At 43.9% G+C, this 15,878-nt stretch overlaps 1 pseudogene; it reads right to left on the bottom strand.

Annotated features, from left to right (window-relative positions):
- Positions 1–15,878, bottom strand: part of LOC147459351 (amino acid transporter AVT1G-like) — a 40,537-nt pseudogene that overhangs the window by 16,508 nt on the left and 8,151 nt on the right.

The following is a 15,878-nucleotide window of genomic DNA, read 5'->3' as shown; positions in this document are numbered from 1 at the left end:
GGGGCCCTTGGAGGAGGGTTTGACAACTTCTCGGTGTCATATTCTCTTCTCTCTATATCTCTCAGACTCATGCATCTTCATTCACAGGGTTCATTCACTTTGTTTGTGTCCATTGCACTTTCTCATTGAAGCACGGAAGGCTCTCCCTTCCTTAAGTAAAAGGAACCTTGAGCACAGTTCGAAGCACTCATCTTGAGCAGAGTTCAACATTCATTCCGCTGCACCTTACATTGGTATCAGAGCTTTGACAGTGTTCTCTATCACTCAAGGAAAGAACCACAGAATTTTTTTTGCTTGTTGCGGTCGCACGTAACCCAAGTCCTCTTGGGCGTGTCGATTCCTAATCGTGTTTTTGAAGAGTGACAGGAAACCCAAGAAAGAAGGGCTTGTCCAGCCTCCCCTTGTGCCTCTTTTCATTGAGAGCGGACCGTGCACTTAGCGGACGGCCAATCGACGTGAGGTGGGGAAAAGCAACCTTCGTGTGAGCGCAAGGCCGCCAAGGGGTGCACCCACGGAAAAGAGTAGAACTCGGGTGAAGAGAAGATCCTTCTCTAACACAAATTGCAAGCGAAAGAAGAACCGCAAGAACCTCAAGAACCCCAAGACCCGCAAGAACCTCAAGAACCCCAAGGCCCTCAAGAACCTTAAGAACCTCAAGACCCCCAAGAACCCAAGACCCACAAAAACCCAAGTTCCTCGTGAACTTCAGAACCCAAGACCACAAGAACCCACGACTTCATAATGGTCATTACCCGAAGTGGAATGGATACTTCGCATGGAGGTGATGAGCATGGGAGTGGCGAAGAAGAATTTTCACCAGAGGAGGTTTTTTCGACCCTCCCTCTTCCCCATCTACGCCACGGATTGCACTAACTCCTATGGAGGCGTTGGAGCAGATGTTTATGGACAGCAATTTAGAACGCGAAGCAAGGAAGTTCGAACGTGAAGCAAGAAAAGCAGAAATTGAGCGTAAATATGAAGACAGAGTGGCAGCCATAGAGAGTGAAGCACGATTGGAAACCAAAGAAAGACAAGCAGAATTTGATCGCGAGAAGAAATCAAGAAAAGGAATGAACGACCGACACATGAGAGAGATGTTGCGACTCTTTTCTCAAGTGCAGGCACAGATGCAAGAGATTCGGGAAAAGGAGTCTCTCTCAGTCTCTTCTTCTCCAAAGCATGATACACAAGATTTGCATGATGATAAGCATGATGAATTGCCTAATAATGATAAGCATGATTATTTGAATGACAATGACAAGCATGATGATCAAGATGTGATTTCTCACAAGTATGATGATTTGCATGAAGATAACGTGATTGTTCACAAGGATGATGTGTTAGTCGATACTTTCTCTAGTGAAGCTAACCTCATTGCATATTCGATCAATCATGGGGAACCGATCTTGGCTTTTGAGTCGAGGTCCACAGAACCCCCACAGGAAGATTCGATCAAACACGAAGAACTAATCTTGGCTTTCGAGCCTAGATCTCAAGAACCCTCACAGGAAGTATTATGTGTTCGAATGATTAGTCAACACGCATTGTTCAAGTGTTTCATTCGTGATGGTTTCCTGTATTTTAGTCATCGTCCTTATGTGATCCCTTTTCATAGGCATGACATATTGCACGATGAACACGATTCACTCATGAATGAGCACGGATGTATGCTAATTACTCATGAAAATATGAAAAGTATGCATTCAAGGAAGTCACATTCCATGTCTCTCCCTTGGCATGACACAGTCATAGAAAGAGCACAAGAAAGATTGAGCATCAAGCATAGGCACTTCCGTTGTGAATTGCCACAGTTGATTGATTTAGATCAGCATGACCAGATTCGATCTCATTGTTTGCATGCATTTGATGAACGGTTTGGCACTCCGTCTCTATGTTCATCTCCATCGCATGCACAGTTTTTTCGAAAGAATAGCATTTTTCTAGCCACCTTACGTGGAATGGGTATGTTCATGTTTTTGTGTTGGAAGTGGTTTCAGGAATTTTCATGCTCGGAGATTCTTGAAGAAGGTAGACCCATGATTCTAGACGAAGTGGAAGTATTAAAGATGACTTTATGTCGCTTTCGGCGCGGCCCAAAGAAGAAGACTTTGCAGACCTTTATGAAGTTCAAGTATCGCACGACTCACACATCAGAGTGGGCCGACGAAGAGTCCTTTCGAGGATGTTGTTGGGACGATCTCCCTCGACCCCATACAGTTCGGTACCAATACCTCACTTTGAAAAGGAGGAGATGTCACGTGACACATCCAACCCTATGTGTCCGTGGACAAGCTACAGCATGACCAGGGTTCAATTCAGTCAAGTCAGTCTAGAGTAGGAAGTGATTTGGCACTTTTGTGAGTCTGTCCGCAGACCGTGCATGACCAGTCACGTAGAGTAGATGCATATCCTCCGGTTGCACACAGCATGATCATTAGCATTCCCATCAGAATCCATCAGGGGAATTTTCCAGTGCATTAAACCTATTTTCCCTATTTTTGACATTTTTCACTTATTTATTGACTTTTGTTGGGAACTAGGTAGGGCAATTTTGCTAAGATAATATATATGCAAACCAGAGCTAGCACTTTCTTGCAGAAGAGGCAGTAGGAGCACCTTGCTCAACAGGCACCTTCTCAGCAGGACCCCCCAGCATGGCCTAGCGTTTTTGCAACACAACATCAAAGCTAGCGTTTTTTGCAAGACAGATCAGCCTTGGCTTTTTTGCATTGCAGAGCAGCTTCGGCATTAGCAGACACAGCAGAACCACTTCACGATAGCAGATCAGCATTAGCGTTAGTAGATTTTCCCTAGCAGCAGAAATCAACCCTATCGTTTTTGCATCAGCAAAGCAACTCAGCGTTTTGCAGATTCATCGCGACAGAACCTCAGTTAGCATCAATGTTTTCAGTTTTCAGCAATCAGACTCCGTAGTAGAACCCCCGAACCTCGCAGATTTCACCTTTCGCAGTAGATCCTCGCCGCACGGTCAGATCCCGCGAAGTTTGCAGATTCAGCCCGGAAAACGCAGATTTCAGCATCTGCGTTTTCAGTGCATCGTCGTCATCGACATCGTCACCGACATAGAGTCTAAATTCAGCAGATAAAGATTTGCAGATTTCAGCCTTTAGCATTTTCAGATTTCAGCCTGTCTCGCCGTCATCCTCATAGTCGTCGACATCGTCGGCAAGTCCAAGCATTGGAGAGATTTGTGAAATCATAAGTAGACCGCTCTACCATCGAGAGTGGGGCGGGGCCCTTGGAGGAGGGTTTGACAACTTCCCGGTGTCGTATTCTCTTCTCTCTCTATCTCTCAGACTCAGAGTTGGGGGGGAGGGAGGGAGGGCAGCGAGCAATTCTACAGGACCTTAAAACCACACACTTTCATACACATTAATCTATATCAAGCACTGTTTGATGTTGATGTAAGTCTAAAGTATAAAAACAAAATTGAAACAAGCACGTGGGCATACACATCAATCCAAATCAAGCATGCTGAAGGTTTTGATAGCAAAATAACTCACCACAAGGCTAGTGAGGACTGACCCAATGAACGACATCATATATCCTGCCAAAAACAGTGAATAAAATTACTCAACGTAGAGAAAGAAAGTAGCTAAAATTGCACAAACATATACTCACCAAAAAAAGGCACCAAAGTTGCTACACAGAAATTGGAAATGACAAGGAGTGTTCGCAGTGTCATCTTTAATGCGCAAGGTCCAAGACTCTTCGTAGGTATGAGCTCTTCTATCCCATCTGCAATTGGGGTTATAATAAGAGCAAATGTGTGCTAAGGTCAAGGGCTACATTCAATTCAAAAATTGTACAAACTTCAGGTAAAAATCAAAGAAAAATGCTCAGATTTAAAGGATATTTGTCAACGGGTTCAAAATCTGTATACACAAAACAAACAAGTATAAAAATGTTAAATCGTTTTAAATGGCCTGCCCTTAATGTATAAGCTAAGGAAGAGAAGTAAACACTTAATTGTGTATCTACCTAAGGAGTATGTTTGTCACATAGTGTGTGCGCACGTTCTTGAGAGAGAGAGAGAGAGAGAGAGAGAGAGAGAGAGAGACTAGAGAGGTGTTGAAGGAATGCGTGAAGTGCTTTTAAAGATAATCACTTAAAGTCATCATTGCCTTATTTACAAAGTTTAGAAACATAACCAAAAGATAAAGGTGAGGATATAAGTGTATAAGTGATGTACTATAAAGCTCAATTAATGCTCTTTGCCAGTATGAGGAGCTACTTTACTGTTAGGAATAGGGCGAAGTAGGTGGCTTTGTTGGTCTTCGGCAGGTTCAATGTTATTTGGGATAGTGTCTCATCTCCAAACATATGAAATCCCACCACTGACATTGTAAAATAGGAGAGGAAGCACAAGGTAAAGCTACAAAAACAGGGACAAAATCAACTCGAGGTAAAGAAAAACACAACTTTCCTTAACATTGTATGTGCTTTAATTATAGTCTTCAAATGGAAATATATTAACAGTAGCAAAAAGATATTAACACCACCATCTTATAAAGTAAGCACGCACTCACGCTTATGTATGTATACATATGTAAGAGTGTGTACTCTTACTAGCTATTTACAATCAAGAACTCATGCATTGATTAAAGTCTCATGCTAATTTTGTCATGAATAATTATTGTTTCTCTTTAAGAAGTACTATCAGACGGTGGTAATATCTTTTTGGTGGTTGTTGATATGTTTTCAAATGAAGACTATAATTAAAGCACATACAATGTACACATACACACATACATATCTATATATATAGATACCTACATACTTACATATACACACAGTTAGCGAGAGAGAGAGAGAGAGAGAGAGAGAGAGAGAGAGAGAGAAAGAGGGAGACACCTTATCAAGAGGACCGTGGTATATCGACTCCTGTCCCTCAAGGAATAGTAGATGTTTCGGAAAACAGCATGTCCTGAGTAGCAAAAACAATAAACACCGACTGCCAAGGGAAGGTCTCGCTAATTCACGATGCTGGTTGTTTTGGTGAAACCAACTCCGTCAACATCCCTACTAAACCACGAGGACCATCACTAGGCTTGTTGTTACGACTCCCATGACTACCAACCACAAAATTAAAAATAATTATAAACTGACACACACACCTACACCACTCATGTTGAGTGCGGAGACGTACACAACTTTGCACACACGCAACAACAATATTGACAATGCGCAGGAAAAACTATCCATGCATTTATTTCTTGGATACTCACACGAAAGAGCAGAGAGCCAATTGAGGTTTTCCAACCACATAGTAGGCAGGATCACCATTGTAGCATAAATAGCAAAGATCGCATATGAGCCAATGTCCATTCCAGCCATTGTAAACCGATAGTTTGTAAAAAGCTTGGATAAGTTGTCTCCCTCTAGTATGACAAACTCCACACCATACGCCTGTTCGAGTGTTTCATTCGTGATGGTTTCCTGTATTTTAGTCATCGTCCTTATGTGATCCCTTTTCATAGGCATCACATATTGCACGATGAACACGATTCACTCATGTATGAGCACGGATGTATACGGATTACTCATGAAAAGATGAAAAGTATGCATTCAAGGAAGTCACATTTCATGTCTCTCCCTCGGCATGACACACTCGTAGAAAGAGCACAAGAAAGATTGAGCATCAAGCATTGGGCACTTCCGTTGTGAATTGCCACAATTGATTGATTTAGATCAGCACGACAAGATTCGATCTCCTTGTTTGCATGTGTTTGATGAACGGTTTGGCACTCCGTCTCTATGTTCATCTCCATTGCATGCACAGTTTTTTCGAAAGAATAGAATTTTTCTAGTCACTTTACGTGGAATGGGTATGTTCATGTTTTTGTGTTGGAAGTGGTTTCAGGAATTTTCATCCTCGGAGATTCTTGAAGAAGGTAGACGCATGATTCTAGACGAAGTGGAAGCATTGAAGATGACTTTATGTCGCTTTCGGCGCGGCCCAAAGAAGAAGACTTTGCAGACCTTTATGAATTTCAAGTATCGCACGACCCACACATCAGAGTGGGCCGACGAAGAGTCCTTTCCAGGATTCCGGATGTTGTGGGGGCGATCTCCCTCGACGCCATACAGTTCGGTACCAATACCTCACTTTGAAAAGCAGGGGATGTCACGTGACACATCCAACGCTATGTGTCCGTGGACAAGCTACAACATGACTAGGGTTCAGTTCAGTCAAGTCAGTCTAGAGTAGAAAGTGATCTCGCAATTTTGTGAGTCTGTTCGCAGACCGTGCATGACTAGTCACGTAGAGTAGATGCATATCCTCCGGTTGCACACAGCATGATCATCAGCATTCCCATCAGAATCCATCAGAATCCATCAAGGGAATTTTCAAGTGGTCTAGCACAAATTGGAAGCGAAAGAAGAACCGCAACAACCTCAAGAACCCCAAGACCCGCAAGAACCTCAAGAACCCCAAGACCCTCAAGAACCTTAAGAACCTCAAGACCCCCAAGAACCCAAGAACCCAAGACCCACAAGAACCCAAGTTCCTCGTGAACTTCAGAACCTAAGACCACAAGAACCCACGACTTCAGAATGGTCATTACCCGAAGCCGAATTGATACTTCGCATGGAGGTGATGAGCATGGGAGTGGCGAAGAAGAATTTTCCCCACCAGGAGGTTTTTCCAACCCTCCCCCTTCCCCATTTACGCCACGGATTGCACTAACTCCTATGGAGAAGGTGGAACAGATGTTTATGGACAACCATTTAGAACGCGAAGCAAGGAAGGTCGAATGCGAAGCAAGAAAAGCAGAAATTGAGCGTAAATATGAAGACAGAGTGGCAGCCATAGAGAGTGAAGCACGATTGGAAACCAAAGAAAGACAAGCAGAATTTGATCGCGAGAAGAAAGCAAGAAAAGAAATGAACGACGGACACATGAAAGAGATGTTGCGACTCTTTTCTCAAGTGCAGGCATAGATGCAAGAGATTCGGGAAAAAGAGACTCTCTCAGTCTCTTCTTCTCCAAAGCATGATACACAAGATTTGCATGATGAATTGCCTAATAATGATAAGCATGATTATTTGAATGACAATGACAAGCATGATGATTTGCATGATGATCAAGATGTGATTTCTCACAAGCATGATGATTTGCATGAAGATAACGTGATTGTTCACAAGGATGATGTGTTAGTCGATACTTTCTCTAGTGAAGCTAACCTCATTGCAGATTCAATCAATCATGAAGAACCGATCTTGGCTTTCGAGTCTAGGTCCACAGAACCCCAACAGGAAGATTCGATCAAACACGAAGAACTAATCTTGGCTTTCGAGCCTAGATCTCAAGAATCCTCACAGGAATTATTATGTGTTCGAATGATTAGTCAGCACGCATTGTTCAAGTGTTTCATTCGTGATGGTTTCCTGTATTTTAGTCATCGTCCTTATGTGATCCCTTTTCATAGGCATGACATATTGCACGATGAACACGATTCACTCATAAATGAGCACAGATGTATGCGGATTACTCATGAAAAGATGAAAAGTATGCATTCAAGGAAGTCACATTTCATGTCTCTCCCTTGGCATGACACAGTCGTAGAAAGAGCACAAGAAAGATTGAGCATCAAGCATGGGCACTTCCGTTGTGAATTGCCACAGTTGATTGATTAACATCAGCACGACAAGATTCGATCTCATTGTTTGCATGTGTTTGATGAACGGTTTGGCACTCCATCTCTATGTTCATCTCCATTGCATGCACAGTTTTTTCGAAAGAATAGAATTTTTCTAGTCACTTTACGTGGAATGGGTATGTTCATGTTTTTGTGTTTGAAGTGGTTTCAGGAATTTTCATCCTCGGAGATTCTTGAAGAAGGTAGACCCATGATTCTAGACGAAGTGGAAGTATTAAAGATGACTTTATGTCGCTTTCGGCGCGGCCCAAAGAAGAAGACTTTGCAGACCTTTATGAAGTTCAAGTATCGCACGACTCACACATCAAAGTGGGCCGACGAAGAGTCCTTTCGAGGATGTTGTTGGGACGATCTCCCTCGACGCCATACAGTTCGGTACCAATACCTCACTTTGAAAAGGAGGAGATGTCACATGACACATCCAACCCTATGTGTCTGTGGACAAGCTACAGCATGACCAGGGTTCAGTTCAATCAAGTCAATATAGAGTAGGAAGTGATCTAGCAATTTTGTGAGTCTACTCGCAGATAGTGCATGACCAGTCACGTAGAGTAGATGCATATCCTTCGGTTGCACACAGCATGATCATCAGTATTCCCATCAGAATCCATTAGGGGAATTTTCCAGTGCATTAAACCTATTTTTCCTATTTTTGACATTTTTCACTTATTTATTAAGTGACTTTTGTTGGGAACTAGGTAGGGCAATTTTGCTAAGATAATTTATAAGCAAACCAGAGCTAGCACTTTCTGGCAGAAGGCAGCAGGAGCACCTTGCTCAACAGGCACCTTCTCAGCAGGACCCCCCAGCATGGCCTAGCGTTTTTGCAACACAACATCAAAGCTAGCGTTTTTTGCAAGACAGATCAGCCTTGGCATTTTTGCATTGCAGAGCAGCTTCGGCATTAGCAGACACAGCAGAACCACACACTAGAGCAGATCAGCCCTTGCGTTGGTAGATTTCACTAACAGCAGAAATCAGCCCTAGCGTATTTGCATCAGCAAAGCAACTCTGCGTTTTGTGGATTCATCGGGACAGAACCTTAGTTAGCATCAGCGTTTTCAGTTTTCAGTAGTCAAGACTCCACAGTAGAACCCCCGAACCTCGCAGATCTCACCTCTCTGCAGCAGATCCTCGCCGCACGGTCAGATCCCGTGAAGTTTGCAGATTCAGCACGGAAAATGCAGATTTCAGCATCTACGTTTTCAACGCATCGTCGTTGCATCATCTTCATCGACATCGTCACCGACATAGAGTCCGAATGGAGCAGATAAAGGTTTGCAGATTTCAACCTTTAGCATTTTCAGATTTCAGCCCGTCTCGCTGTCGTCCTCATAGTCGTCGACATCGTCGGCAAGTCCAAGCATTGTAGAGATTTGTGCAATCATAAGTAGACCGCTCTGCCATTGAGAGTGGGGCGGGGCCCTTGTAGGAGGGTTTGACAACTTCCCGGTGTCGTATTCTCTTCTCTCTCTATCTCCCAGACTCAGGCACCTTCATTCACAGTGTTCATTCACTTTGTTTGTGTCCATTGCACTTTCTCATTAAAGCACGGAAGGCTCTCCCTTGCGTAAGTAAAAGGAACCTTGAGCACAGTTAGGAGCACTCATCTTGAGAAAAGTTGAACATTCATTCCACTGCACCTTACACCAAGTCAAAGGGTCGGCTCCCCAGTGTCGGACGAGGGGACTTCTGTGGAGTCCTTATGAGGTGGAGCAGGGGCGGCCATTATGTTTCTGTTGCTCTGCTGGAAAGAGGAAGGCAAAAACGATGATGAGCGCCACCGAAGTGTTGAAGGTACCCTATCGGCTACTGGCGAGGGAGAAGAGAGTTGGGGGGGGGGGGGGGGGGGGGGGGGGGGGGGGGGGGGAGGGGGGTTGGGGTGCAGATGCTGCGAGGGTTACTGGGCGGGATGGGGTGCAGGCTGAGGTAGGGCACAGGTTCGGACGGGTGAGGCCAGAGATGCGGGGCCGAAGCAAGGCGAGGGCTGGGGCGCGAGGGGGGAGCAGCGCTAGGTAGGGGGAGAGGGGAGCAACACGAAACGAAAGGGGGAGGGGGGGGGGGGGGGGGGGCAGCGAGCAATTCTACAGGACCTTAAAACCACACACTTTTATACACATTAGTCACATAGTGTGTGCGCGCATTCTTGAGAGAGAGAGAGAGAGAGAGAGAGAGAGAGAGAGAGAGAGAGAGAGAGAGAGAGAGAGAGAGAGAGAGAGGTGTTGAAGGAATGAGTGAAGTGCTTTTAAAGATAATCACTTAAAGTCATCATTGCCTTATTTCCAAAGTTTAAAAACATAACCAAAAGATAAAGGTGAGGATATAAGTGTATAAGTGATGTACTATAAAGCTCAATTAATGCTCTTTGCTAGTATCAGGAGCTACTTACTGTTAGGAATAGGGCAAAGTAGGTTGCTTTGTTGGTCTTTGGCAGGTTCAATGTTATTTGGGATAGTGTCTCATCTCCAAACATGTGAAATCCCACCACTGACATTGTAAAATAGGAGAGGAAGCACAAGCTAAAGCTACAAAAACAGGGACAAAATCAACTCGAGGTAAAGAAAAACACAACTTTCCTTAACATTGTATGTGCTTTAATTATAGTCTTCAAATGGAAATATATTAACAACAGCAAAAAGATATTAACACCACCATCTTATAGTGTAAGCGCGCACTAGCTATTCACAATCAAGAACTCATGCATTGATTAAAGTCTCATGCTATTATTTGATTGAGCTTAACATTTTGTCATGAATAATTATTGTTTCTCTCTAAGAAGTACTATCAGACGGTGGTGTTAATATCTTTTTGGTGGTTGTTGATATGTTTTCAACTAAAGACTATAATTAAAGCACATACAATGTACACCTACACACATACATATCTATATGTATAGATACCTACATACTTACATATACACACAGTTAGCGAGAGAGAGAGAGAGAAAGAGGGAGACACCTTATCAAGAGGACCGTGGTATATCGACTCTTGTCCCTCAAGGAGTAGTAGATGTTTGGTAAAACAACATGTTCTGAGTAGCGAAAACAATAAACACCCACTGCCAAGGGAAGGTCTCGCCAATTCACGATGCTGGTTGTTTTGATGAAACCAACTCCGTCGACAACTCCCTCCCAAACTACGAGGACCATCACCAACCAGGTTTGTTGTTACGACTCCCATGACTACCAACCACAAAATTAAAAATAATTATAGACTCACACACACCTACACCACTCATGTTGAGCGCGCAGACGTACACAACTTTGCACACACGCAACAACAGCATTGACGATGCGCAGGAAAAACTATCCATGCATTTATTTCTTGGATACTCACACGAAAGAGCAGAGAGACAATTGAGGTTTTCCAACCACACAGTAGGCAGGATCACCATTGTAGCATAAATAGCAAAGATCGCATATGAGCCAATGTCCATTCCAGCCATTGTAAACTGATAGTTTGGAAAAAGCTTGGATAAGTTGTCTCCCTCTAGTATGAGAAACTCCACACCATACGCCTGCATTATCGTTTGCAATAATCATCATAATATAAGTGGGATAATTATGTACCATTTCAATTATCAAGAATTGACCTTTAACAATGGGTTGGGAACTTACATAGAGCTCGGCATAGAGAACCATCTGCAAACAACAAAACACCATTAGTAGTTTGTGTCATTATTTTTACCAAATATGGAGATCGCAGTCAAATAAAATCAAACGTACCGACACAATTGTGTAACCCATCTTGCCAAGTGCAAGCTGTCCAATGTCTGGGTACGTGGTAAGTATGCCGAGGGGTTGACTGTCCATGCATTTGCGCAAAAGGTGACCCGTGTAGCAACATATAAGAGCAAAATAGCACCAAACTGCCATTCCCCCCCACCCACCCTCCTTCAGCGCAGATGGGTATGATAGCAGTCCCACTCCAGGCATCACATTGACACCTGAAGTTCCAAAGTTCTATATAAATTTTTTGCAAGTCTTGAGTTTAACTTCTTCAAAAGATCAATTGATTACAATTCGTACCATTGAATGTTGCTTGCATCCAGCTGCACTGTCCAGAAGTCTCTATACTGATTTGAGTCTTCTCTTCTTCTCTTGAAGGCAGGAGAGGAATGATATGTGACGGCATGTCTTCAGATCCATTTCCTAAATAGGGCTCCTCAGTTATGCCATCAATGGAGAGATGGTGGTTTGATGAAGGTAGAATAGAATTAGGAGAAGTACTCATTCGCGACCAGTACTGTCCATCATCACCACCCTCTTTGTCACATAAAGTCTCTGTCGATAAAAATTTGTGCCGCTTCTTGTTGGTTCTTTGTGGAGATGATTTGCTGCCCCATGAGAACAGACTTGTCTTTGGGGATGCTCCAAGGCTATATGCATCGGTCGATTGCCTGAGAAAAGTAAGACACTTTACTATCCAATGCTCTTTAACAAGATCAACTTACTAAATTAAATAAATATAATATAAACATATACATTCACAAGAAATAAGTTGAAAGAAATAGATCTCTCAATTGACTGTTACACATTCTTAGCCTTTCTACACGGTTATTTAAGCTAGAAGAATACATTAACTTGATCTTTCCACAATAGCTGAATATCCTGCATGTCTGATAACTAGGTGAGGGGGATGTGTAAATAACTACTTAAAAAAGGTTGAAACTGTGAGTACACTATTGTCAAGTCCAAGCAAGGAGATAATTTAAGCTGTTACAAAACCATTTTAACCACCTAATGCACCAAGTTTCATTTTAGTGATGGCCTCTACTCACCTTATTTCTTATATGCCAAAAGAAGCCAAAGTCAACCTTCACAAATGCTAGGCACATATTTGCACCTATACAAGTAGGCGTGTTGTCACCAATTTCTCGCTAAGCAAACTATCCTTGAGGAGCTACAGATTGATGATGTGGCAAGGAGCTTCGGTTGTTGGCCGAGGCGGAGAGGTGCTTGCTGACTTGCTAGCCTGAGGTAGCAATACATGCCCGGCAGGTGGACAAACAGGCGCTCTTTGTATGGCATGTGGACACACAGGCTGTACAAGCAAGGCAATTGATCTTGCAAGCTCCGCTCACAAGCAGTCCGACTACCTTGCCTAGCAGGTTCTACTCTCTCTAGGAGGAAAATAATCAACCTTTGTCATCCAAAATCCGCAACTTGGTACAAAGGTGCAACTGAGTCATCAAATTGCTACCCCTCTTTCAAGACGGGCTGAAAATCCACATTTGCATGTGCAAGAGAAGGCTTGAACTCCATATAAGCCTACGTAAAGTCCTACATAGGAATAACTCTATAAACAACTCCAAGAAAAAACGTGCATTTGCAAAAGATCCAACAATCAGCCAATCCCTCTCCTTGAAGAAACACAGCCATAGGAAACCGCTCCCCAAGTGTTGAAGAAGATCCCACTGTTGTCCAAACACTTCTATCTCTAAAGAAGGACGAAAAAGATGTTTCCTTCTTTGAATCCAAAAGCCGCAGGCTTGCTCCCCTTGCGAGAAACCATGGCAGAACTCCATCTGGGAAAACCAAAGCAATCCAGCTTCCCCTCGGTGAAGAGGGGTCGGGGTAAACAAGCGTAGAAGACGGGGACGTCATAGACAAGGCATAGCCTACACATTTTAGAGAGACAATATTCCTGTGATGGTGATGGAAGTCCAATTGTAGAGCGCTCGCATTGGTCCTCCAAGGGAATCAGCTTGAAGAAAGACATTGGAAGGTAAACATCAAGGAACCTTTGGTTGTAGTCTTCCATGGTTTCCGTGGCAAGCATTTTCTAGGGAGGTCATGCAGCTTCGTGCAAAAAAAATCTTGAAAGCCTACCAAGTCCTTGGACCATGCGGCTGTGTAGCAATTGAACTCCACCACTGCATAGCATTATCTTTGAGAAATTCTACGGCTTGAGAGATCTTTGATTCTTTTGTGTAGTTCCCCAAGGCATAGATGTTGTCAAACTGTTGCAAAAACTGCAAGGCTTTCTTTCTATCTTTTACTTCAGAATTTTATTGTAGTTCCCCCATCCTTGAAACCTTTTGGTTGAATTGGTACACAACCCGAGGACGTGGATAGTAATAGGGAAAACCATACATTGTATCCTAGTGGAGGTGGGGGAGATGGTGGCAACCACGGTGGAGGAGGCGATTGCAGTGGGTACACTTCAGGAGATTGAACCATATTTCGGAAAACTCCCCCAATAGGAATCGAAGACTAATTAGATTGTAGATTAGAAGCCCTTGTGCTTTCTAGTGCCTGAGGAGAAGGAACAGCCTAAGGCAACAGAGGCAGCAACATGTAATTCAAGTATTGTTGAAAGCTCTACAGAACTGGGAGATTCTACTGAGGATGCCAGTGTAACAAGGAACGGGCGAAATGCAGCCAAACGTTCCGAAACGGCGTTCCGGACGAGTCTCGCTCCCGAAACGGTTGGGAATGGAACGCCGTTCCAGAATGGGGTGTAACCAGAAGGGTGGTCCGAAACGGGGGGGAACGGGGTGGAACAGGAGACGGAACGGCAGAACGCGGGGCAGAACGGGCAAAATTAGGTCTTTGGGGGTAAAAAAGTAGGCATTTTGGGGACATATTTGGGGCAGTTTGAGGGCAAGTTTGGGGACAGATTTGGGACTAGGCTTAATGGAGGTAATTCAAGCCTTACTTTAGTTGACCGTTCCGGCCCCCCCTCCTCTCCGTTCCCATCTCATTCTGGACCCTCCTGTTCCCGTTCGTCCTGGGTAACTTTGGAGGGTGCTCTAAGAGAATGTCACGAAGCTCGTCAAGGAAAAATTGCAGATACTCTGTGGAATCCAAAAACGCATCGTGCTTTATCTATTCTTGGGAGGACTGGTATGCTTTCGAAAAAGCACACGATTGAAGCTCTGATATCACTGTGATGGGGACGGGTACCATGTGCCAAGTGAAAAGAACAGACTGAGACATACGTTTAGCACTACGAAAAGACTTTACATGGGACACAAAGTGGCGAAGTTCCAGTCCGAGACTGCAATGGCCCCAAATGATGGCGCTCGTTTCGGTATTTCTTTATATTGCTTCAACAGGGTACAACTTTGTGGCTATGCTCTGCTTCTCGAAGCGGCAGAATCCTAGAGAGAGAGCCCACAACACATATTTAAAGGCCCTTGGCCTGCACAAAAGTAGTTACATGGAATGCAGTAGTTCTAAAAGCATCTAGTCCAAAAGCAAGCACTCAGAGGGCTGTCCGTATAACGCTACCACGTCATCAGCAGCCAGCGCAATTCGTGGAACGTCTGTATAGCTTCCACGTCATCAGCTTTTACGCAAGTTAGGGTAGTGTGTGTGTGTGTGCGCGCGCTTTATTTTTAAAGATTTAGGTCCCTCGGCCAGTTCCATAAGTTGTTGGGGGTTAGGATTTTCAATCCTTACGCAATTTATTATTTGGGCCATTCGGCGATGATCTGCAAGTTGGTAAAAATGTCTAGGGCTTAGGCCCCTCGACCGGGATCTACAGGTTGGCTAGGGTTAGGCTCAAGGAGTCCTTACCCTCTGGATCTTCAGTGGCCTGACATGCCAGCAGTTTGTGACAAAGCTTGCTGTTTTTTCCTACGTTTTCTCCTGTTTGGGCTGATTTGGGTAACAAGTATCTACTGTGCAAGAGCTCATGGACCATGTTGCGGTTGGTTACTAACTTATGAAGGAAAAATTGGAATTTCCTACGGCAACGCAACCGACCAACACTAAGAATTCGCGTCCCCAACGAACCACTTCTCGGGGTTCTTCTGACAACTCGACTCAAGTGGTCAAACCTCATTTAACTCAATGTCAACAAGACGCCCTACTCCAAGAAGGCCGATGCTTTGAATGCTTCTAGACGGGACACACTTACAAACAATTGTCCTACCAAGGGGATACACCTCCAGAACAACCATCTGCAAAGAGAACCAAAAATGTGGTGGGACTTGTCTCTGACATTTACAGCATCACTCTAGAAGGTTCCAATCAACTATGCAAAGCCTATGGAAAGATAAATGTCTTCAAGGCACTTATCTTCTTCAACCCAAGAGCCACCGAAAATTTCATCCATCCCGAATTCCTAAAACATATGGATGTTGAGTACAATCAACTCGTGGAGATTTTCACATCATGAAGTTGGGCACTTGTGATGCTCTTTTGGGCATGCCTTGGCATGACAAGAACGATGTGACCATCCAAA

This window comes from Adiantum capillus-veneris, chromosome 4 (assembly GCF_014529385.1).
Source record: "Adiantum capillus-veneris isolate H3 chromosome 4, ASM1452938v2, whole genome shotgun sequence".
Taxonomy (NCBI): Eukaryota; Viridiplantae; Streptophyta; class Polypodiopsida; order Polypodiales; family Pteridaceae; genus Adiantum; species Adiantum capillus-veneris.
Note: the sequence above shows the minus strand (reverse complement) of the source record. Positions and strands in the feature narration are given on the sequence as shown.